The sequence below is a fragment of the Canis aureus genome, chromosome 28, assembly GCF_053574225.1.
Source record: "Canis aureus isolate CA01 chromosome 28, VMU_Caureus_v.1.0, whole genome shotgun sequence".
Taxonomy (NCBI): domain Eukaryota; kingdom Metazoa; phylum Chordata; class Mammalia; order Carnivora; family Canidae; genus Canis; species Canis aureus.
Window position 1 is genome coordinate 37,999,459 of NC_135638.1, and position 8,447 is coordinate 38,007,905.

Sequence of the window (8,447 nt, forward strand, 5' to 3'; positions counted from 1 at the left end):
CAAAAACGTATTGATAACCTCCCGTATGGCTGTCCAGTTCTAGGTTCTGGAGAAATAACATCTGCCTAAAGACAGAGGCTCCTCTCTCATATAGCTTACATTGTCTTGGGGAGCAAATGGGGCAAGTATGCCAGATGGCGATCAATGGGAAAGGGGGTCTGGTTAGGGAGGGTGGTCAGGGAAGCCTTACTGGTACACTGGCATTCCATCAGAGTCTAAAAGAAAGAACCAATCAGGCAAAGGTCAGGAGGACAGCAAAGGAGCTGTCAAGTCCCAAAACTTTGGGGTGGGAACATGTTTGGGACATTCAAGAAATAAGGAGGAGGACAAGGTGGCTGAAAAAGAGGCATCAGAGATGAGATTAGTAGAGAGTCATCTAAGCAGCAGCCGGGAGCCAAATCAGAAGGAACTTGTAGATCACAGTAAGCACTTTGGATCTTGCTCCAAGTGAGAACAGGAAGCTTCTGGAGGGTTTTGAGAAAAAGAGTAAAATTATTTTATTTGGGTTACTCAGGACCCATGAGTATTAGACTACAGAAAGGAGGGAGTAAAAATATTCTAATATTATTATACGATCAATATTATTAAATTGCCATTAAAACTATGCTTTTTATTACTAAAATGAAGACTACATTTTGCATACAGAAGAATAACTGGACCACAAAAAAATAAAAATAAAAAATAAGTTATACTATGTGAGTTGATGGATGTGTTAACTAATACCACCCTATTGTGGTAATCATTTTACAATATATGTATGAATATGAAATCATTATGTTGTACATCTTAAAGTTATACAATGTTATATGTCAATGATATTTCAATAAAACTAGAAATTAATTAATTAATTAAATTAATTTAATTTAGTAAATAAGAGTAACTGGAATGGGAAGATCTGAGTCAGGGCCTCCCCATTTAAGTGGACAACAGAATCCCCTGAAAGCGCTGCTAAAACTCAGATTCCTGTGCCCTAGGGCTTCTGACTCAGTCTGTCTGGAGTGGGGCCAGGAATGTGAATTCCAACAAGCTCCCTGGGGCTGTTGCTGCTGCTGGCCTGTGTTCACACAGGGTTGCCTCACGTAAATAACGCTGATCTACAGATTTTCTCCCTGTTTTCAGTATACTTCACGTCCCACCAAAATGTATATACTTAGTACTGATACGTGTTTTTAGTTGTATTCTGTCAATGCTATTATTAAATCTCTGCTTACATGTTTTATTATTCATTCAATAAATATTTGAGTTTACTATGCATAAGCACTATGGTAGGCACTGGAGTACAAGTTCTGTTTTTTGTTTTGTTTTGTTTTTTAAGATCAGTGATAGAATAGTCCTAGAAAAAAAAAAAAGACAAGAAAGAGTATTTAGCTGAAAGTAAGCATAAGATGGCTGAAACATGGACAGTATTATATAAACGTTTTACTGTAAGCAAGCAATAATTGTGGATGGTTAAATTGCCCTGTGATTTCAGAGTGCTTAGCACTTCAGAAAGAATCCGCTATTCTCATTTGATTCTTACAACATAGCTGGATTAGATTTATTTGGCAGATGAGGGAAAAGTGTAGAAAGATAAACCAGTTTCCTAAAGATACAAAGCTAATGAAATGTAATGCCTGGACTGGGACGTACGTGCTCTGGCTGACAATCATATATGTTTTCCCCTATACACCACTGCCCTTCTAGAATGACAGCAATGAAGACAGAGGTTACATTTCAACATGGAAGTGAAAGGTCTTGAGCACCTGGATGGCTCAGTCGGTTAAGCATCTGCCTTGGCTCAGGTCATGATCCCTGATCCTGGGATCCAGCCCTGTGTCTGAGCTTCCTGCTGCACGGAGAGTCTGCTTCTCCCTCTCCCTCTGCAGATCCCTCTGCTTGTAATCTCTTTCTCTCTCTCAAATAAATAAATAAAATCTTAAAAAAAGAAAGAAAGAAAGAAAGAAAGAAAGAAAGAAAGAAAGAAAGAAAGAGAAAGAAAGAAAGCGAAAGGACAACTGGAATTATTAATCAGTACTATGAATTACAATTCCATTTTTCCCATACAATTCTGTTATATTCTTCCTCAAAAGCCTCCCTTAAAATATCTCTTCAATATATACCCCTTATTATGTGGACCCATTGAAATGAAATAACAGGAACACTGGAGATGATTGCAAACCAAAATAAAGGAAAGAGCCATTGCACCTGCTCGGGATATTATCAATGTTCAGACACATAGATTGCACACTTTAGAAAAGAGTTGACTATTTCTTTAAAAATACACTATGAACACCAAAATAACCCCATAGTAAAAATATTTTTTAAGGTAATGTTTGTTTAAAAACAGATGAGGCAAATAAATATCTTACTTTATACAGTGCTTTGTGATTTGAAAAAACACTTCAGTTACTTTTTTTTAAACCTGGGCCATCACAGTCAAGCTATAGAGAAAATATATCTCATAGTTTTATTATCATTGTTTTATGGATGAGAAAGTCAAAGCTCAGAAGGGCTGCCCGACCACTCACAGTCACTGTGGTTGTAAGATGTTCATTATTGTACAGTGGATTGACAGAGCTACTTGACAATGATTAAGGTGATACTGAGATTAAAATATTTCCCCTTAAATGCAAATTTTCTTAAATGTATTACTTAAGATCCTCTGGTTGTAAGGTGAACTCATTCTGTGAAACAAGTGAAAAGGGACTTGTTGCAGGGCCTTCAGACAGTTCCTGGAGTGGAAAGAAAACTGCAGAACTTACCTTTGGGCTGATTAGAACCAAAGGCAGCTCTAGAGACTAGATGCAATGGACACCTGGACATATGGGGACAGAGTGTGGAATGGAGAAGGAGCCTAGCAGGTCAACACTGATTGATTGCACAGGAGAGTGGGAAACGTCTTGATCTACAGTCCTAGCAAGAGAGACGGCTTGGGGGAGTTAAATCCCCATTGTAAATGTGATGCTGTGACCTAATGAGAAATAGACACTAGGCAAGCAAAATGACATCGAACCAGTCTTCTTGGTTCAAAGCTCTAGCTTATTTTGGGTGATGCTAAACACAGAGTAGTCCAAACTAATCTGTGCAATTTCCAATGCACCTTATTCCAAGCAAGTGGAAAAATATGGCTTAATAAATGCGGAGTTGGGTTAAATCCCAAAGAAGTTGAAATTTCCAAGCCAACAGGAATAACTCTTATTGTTGCAGTTTTTCTCAAGAGAATGGAGCTATCAGAGCTGAATAGAACATTTGAAGCTCTGTAATTAATGGTCTGAATTAGGTTTGATTTTGTATTTAACCAAATTTTGAACGATTGAGGACCTCTGAGTTAAAAATTCTGAGTTGAAAGGATGGAAGCCAGTTTTTTCATCCTGGAAATTATTTTGTACAAGTGAATCAAGGCAGTAGAATTAAGGTTTCTGGTTTCTCTTTCTAATCAGAAGTTAAATTGAAAATATATTATTACAAAATATATTTTGTATTGTATATTGTATATTGATTGACAAGATGAGATTTTTCTCACTGCTTTAGCTGTACCTCATGTCCTGCTAGAGTTTATGTACTTGATACTAATAGACTACATTGTAAATATTTTTAGTTGCATTCTTGTCAATTCCTATACTTAATCTCTGAGCATATATTCTATAATACATTCAATAAATATTTGAGAGTATGCTATAGCTAGACTCTGGGCTAGATGCTGGGTTACAAAGACATGCGTAGACATGAGCAGAACCTTATAGAAATTATAATGTAGCCAGTGTGGATGGAGAATAATGTACCTATTTATTGCCTTTTCTCTAAGGTAATCATGTTTACCTTGAGGTAAACATGATTATTCTCACTGCATAGAAGAGTTGTACCCAGAAGTCTATAGAGCTGAGGGTTGCGGTGCTGGAATTCAAGCCCTGTGCTCCAAAGTTGGTGCTATTTTAACAAGACGAGGCTTCCTTGGAGGAGTTAGCTATGTGCATGAGTGTGCACACTTTGATAAATGCTGAAGAGGTTGTACACTCCACAATGGGACCCCAGAAGCACAGTTCATTCTACCTGGTGAAATGGTGACATTTGACTCGAGCCTTGAAGCACGTGTAATATTGTGCCAAGCAAAAAGGGAAGACTAGATATCTCAGGTAGGGAAAAAAAAACAACAAAAGGAGCACAGAGAATTAACATGCACAGAGTTTCCATGGAATGATGAATAGCCACATGGTAGGATATATGCTGACAGGGGAACCTGATTATGATGCTGAAAAGACTGGCCAGATCCAGTAATGAAAGTCTTAAAATCCATCAAAATTAGTTTGCTTCTCAAAATGCTGATGACAGTGGCTGAATGTGGCCATGTAACAGGTACCATTACCTGATGTTTCTGTTTTCCCAAGCTATAGATAGGCCCGGGAGGCGTAGCTCTCTCTTGGTAGATAGACAGATAGACAAACAGATACAGAGAGATATAAATGCTGGAATTCTTTTAATTCAGAATACAAAGTGAATACATTCTCAATATAATGAAAAATATCAATCAGCAAATACAAAATTCCATATATTAACTACACAGTATAATCACAGCAGTAATAACCAATAATAATGCCCCAGCTTTACAACTTTGTTTTCCTTTAATTCTCATTTCTAGATGTACTCTTAAGTTTTTAGAAATATATATATATTTACATATATATATGATATATATATATATATCATATATATATATTATATCTCGCAGGGAGGTGTGTAGATATAGTTTTTGTTTTTTTTTTTTTTTAGAATCATATATAAGTTAGTGAGGACCTGGCACAAGTTACAACCTTACCCCAAATCTTAGCTTGGACTTAATTGAGAAACAGAATGCTAAAGGCAGACAGCATCACTCAGAATCAAGAGCTTCCACGACTATCTGAGGACAGAGACAGCAGGAACCAAGAAAAAAGAGGATGACAAATATGAACAGAATCCATTTTAGAAATACATATTTAGGCCCTGTCAGAAATACTTTCACAAGGTATGTTTTTTCACTTTGGAAACTATGTTTTATTAAACCGTTCACATGCTAGCTCTCCCAAATTCCAGAGGACCATAGTATAGTGTATGGGTCAGTGCCAGAAACTTCTGATCTCATTGATGTGGAAATTATGGTAGAAATATTTACATGCCATTAACAGTACTTAAGTTAGACTGACACATTCCATTCATTTGCCACCAGATAGACTCTTTCTCTTCCCACTTCCTGTCAGCAAATCATTACTGGAAACCTGTGATTCTCTAAGAAAATATCTGAGGGTATTTTCTCTTTTGGAAGTATGCTGACATCTGTTAAATATGGGTGGTAGTTTCCTATTATGTTTTTTACTATGTTTTTTTTAAAATACATTTTAAAGATGTAATCATAACTCTTTAAATGATAACTATTAAAAGGGAATATTTGTCAGTGCAAAATGATTTACAAATTTTAGAGGAAGAAATTGTCAGAAGAGGATTGTCACATTGGTCTGACTCATACCCTAACCCCAGTCTGTCATGACACTATGACAGTGCAGCCTGGCACAAACCAAATTTCTCTAAACACTCCTTCAGTTCCAGAAGGGAGGGCAAGCCTTGCTAAGCCTTTCTATTCGTTTGAATGTGTAGCACTGAGTATCCTGCGTGAGGGCCTTAAACTTTTACTACAATACTGTGATGACTAAGCAAATACAAATTCCTCTTTTTCTTCTACAGTCTAAAATCAAATGCCTTTTTAGAGTAGTTTTCTCTTCCTTTTTCTATTTCTAGTCAAGCTAAAATGATAAAGTTTATTGAAGATGTCTGAGAGAGCCAAGTAAAATTATTTTAAAAGAGTGTGTTTTATTTTCAAAACTTTGATTAAATTTTTATAGGCTAAACTTTAAGTGAATCATATACAACAATCAGGGTGGTTATTCTTCAGGATGTATTCTGTATATTCATTAAGATACAATGCAAAAAAAAAAAAAAAAAAAAAAGATACAATGCAAGATGCCTCAACAGAATCTGACCAGCAGAAAGAAGCAGTATTTGAAGCCATTTTGTGGAAGATTTGTGCATAGCTTTGTCTTCCTGAAATACATTAAAGTACTCTACTATAAAATAAATTCTCCACCTATCAACCCAAGTGGTCTTTTCTAAACAAAAGACAGATGGTGGTATTCCTCTGTTCAAGCCCTGGAATGGCTTCCTAGCTCCTCAGAGTAATTGCCAAAATTCTTGGAAACCATACCCCTGACATCCAGGAGCTGGCCCAGCACTCAAAGAAAACTCCCAGAACAAATGAGTGTCCTCCTGTTGAACACAAACAATTTCACACCAACATCAGACAAGGCCATTCTGTGGCCATGACCCACCAAAACAAAAGCAAGCCCCACCCCCCAATTTGGTCTGAAGAGTCAAAACATTAACATGTTCAAACCACAAAATAACCAAACATCCCCCTCTCCTGGTTAGGATAAGTCATTGCAGTTTTTCTTTATAAATCCTAGCAGCAGCCTTGCTTCTCATCACATAAGAGGAGATTTCGTGAGGGATCCAATCACTGCTTCCTGACAGCATCATTCCTTAGCCATTGCTTGAGCCCTCATCCAAAACCACCTCACACAAGCCCAAATCCTATCACTGGCTCTTTCCAACACCTTACTGAGGGATCTGCGGCCCCCCACCCAGTGTGCATTCACCCAGACTGCAAGAGCAGTAAATACAACTTTCTTAACTGCCTTGTGTGTTTTGGTGGGCTCTGGCATTTCCTCACTATGATGTGGCTTTTGCCTTTTGCTATTAAATCCAAAAACTCAAAAGATGGCTTCTAATCACTTTTTCATCTAATTTAATGAGATTTTATGAAGTATTATATTGAATATTATTTAAGGTCAAACCACAGACTTCACATTTAAAATCTACACTGTGTTGATTAAGAACTACTTTGCAAGATGAAAGAGATTAATCCAGACAGGAAGTTGCAGGATCTTAACACTTTTTTTAAACATACAAACTGCAGGTCTTCTCATCAACTAAGAGCAGCTTCCAGGATTGCAAGGGCAAAGGCCTCTGAGCCCTAGGAGGGAGGAGAGGGCATGTCTTGTAATCACAGACTGGGAAACTTCAGAAAGGCTATCTGGAAAGAATCACAGTGTTTGTCTGGGAAATGTAATACTGAAGATTTTCTCTTTTTTTAATGGGGACTTTAACTTTCTCTCTCTAGCAACCAATCTGCAGCACTGAGTACAGAGATTCCATCTTTACTGACATATCTACAAAGATATGGAGATTTTTCTTCACGTTTGGTTGCCTGCTTTGTAAATATTGTACACTCGTGATGCCTCTATGCTATTACTAGTGTATCTGTCAAGATACTAAGCCGAGGCTCATCATTACATTGCAAACGCATTTTTTAACTTTTTCTTATTGATAACATCAATTTTTGTGTGATTCATTGTAGATGTCATTAAGCTTTTGCTGTTTTTAAAAAATTTTTTGCCTTGTAACATTACTGATAATTAGTAATTATAATTTAAAAAATATAAGAGCAACAGCTCTGACACTTTTTTAATTTTTAGTTTGTGTTTATGCTGGTGCCATTAGTTTGATTTATGATTTCTTTGAAGGAATCTTTTTAGTCTCTTGCTCATTTTGCAGCAGTGGTTGAGTTAATACCAGAAAATGTAATCTGCAAATACATTTCACTAGGCCCAACCAAACTGTATAACATTGCGGTATGCTGAAAACAAACAGAGACAGACAACATGACACGCTTGACCCGAATGTTCTCCCAGGAGGCTTTGCAAGTGTGCTTGAAAAGGAACCAGATACAGGAACCTCATGAAGACACAGTCTTCATTGGAACCGAATACTGTTGCAGCTCACTTGCTTTACTTACCTATGATATATAAAAATACATGTGAAAAGTTCTAGTTTTTTTTCTTCCTGCACTGAAATAGAGCAGAGCATTGCTTCTCATATTATCTTTAGTGAAGGACTAGTGTCCTTTCCCCCCTTCTTGGATAAATGCTTTGGAAAATACAATAAAAATAAATTACTAGAAAAATATTTCTTAGCGCATTCAAAATACAAAATAAGTTTTTACTATGATATTCATAAAACATAAAAATATTATCATGCTACCATGTTTCTAAATGATCACTCTCAATTTCCATGCTGCTCTCCTCACAGACCAAGAGTCTGTGGGTTAGCAATAGCCATGCGCCTTGCTTAAGGCAGCACAGCTCAGAGCGCTGAATGGGGAGGTTAGCTCTATAAAGACAGAAGTGGGGACAGCACCATTTACTATTGTACCCCCAGTACCTGACACGATGTCTGGAATTCAGAGGATCCTCAATACATATTTGTCAAACAAATGAATGAATGCAAGCAGGAATGATATGAAAGGGGCACCATTCATTCATTTGTAAACATGTATTGAGCATTATTTTGTATCAGGCATTGGTCTAGATGCTGGAAATGAA